The 473-nt window shown below is 40.8% G+C and overlaps 1 non-coding gene across 1 annotated transcript; it reads right to left on the bottom strand.

Annotated features, from left to right (window-relative positions):
* LOC148548213 (small nucleolar RNA R71) lies at positions 1–108 on the bottom strand. Its single transcript, XR_015897315.1, has one exon. It is a non-coding gene; the product is annotated as a small nucleolar RNA R71 (small nucleolar RNA).
* Positions 109–473: the final 365 nt, after the last annotated feature.

Genomic DNA, 473 nt, shown 5'->3' on the forward strand with positions numbered 1-473 from the left:
AAGCTTAGAGTGGATGTTCAGACCTTCAGACAGAAAGAAGGTGAATCCCTCTATGAAGCTTAGGAGAGATACAAAGAACTGACCAAAAAGTGTCCTTCTGACATGCTTTCAGAATGGACCATCCTGGACATATTCTATGATGGTCTGTCTGAATTAGCTAAAATGTCATTGGATACCTCTACAGGTGGATCCATTCACTTAAAGAAAATGCCTGCAGAAGCTCAAGAACTCATTGACATGGTTGCTAATAACCAGTTCATGTACACTTCTGAGAAGAATCCTGTGAGTAATGGGACGCCTATGAAGAAGGGAGTTCTTGAAATTGATACTCTGAATGCCATATTGGCTCAGAATAAAATATTGACTCAGCAAGTCAATATGATTTCTCAGAGTCTGAATGGAATGCAAGCTGCATCCAACAGTACTCAAGAGGCATCTTCTGGAGAAGAAGCTTATGATCCTGAAAACCCTGC

Source organism: Arachis ipaensis, chromosome B8, assembly GCF_059453495.1.
Source record: "Arachis ipaensis isolate K30076 ecotype BB chromosome B8, ASM5945349v1, whole genome shotgun sequence".
NCBI lineage: Eukaryota > Viridiplantae > Streptophyta > Magnoliopsida > Fabales > Fabaceae > Arachis > Arachis ipaensis.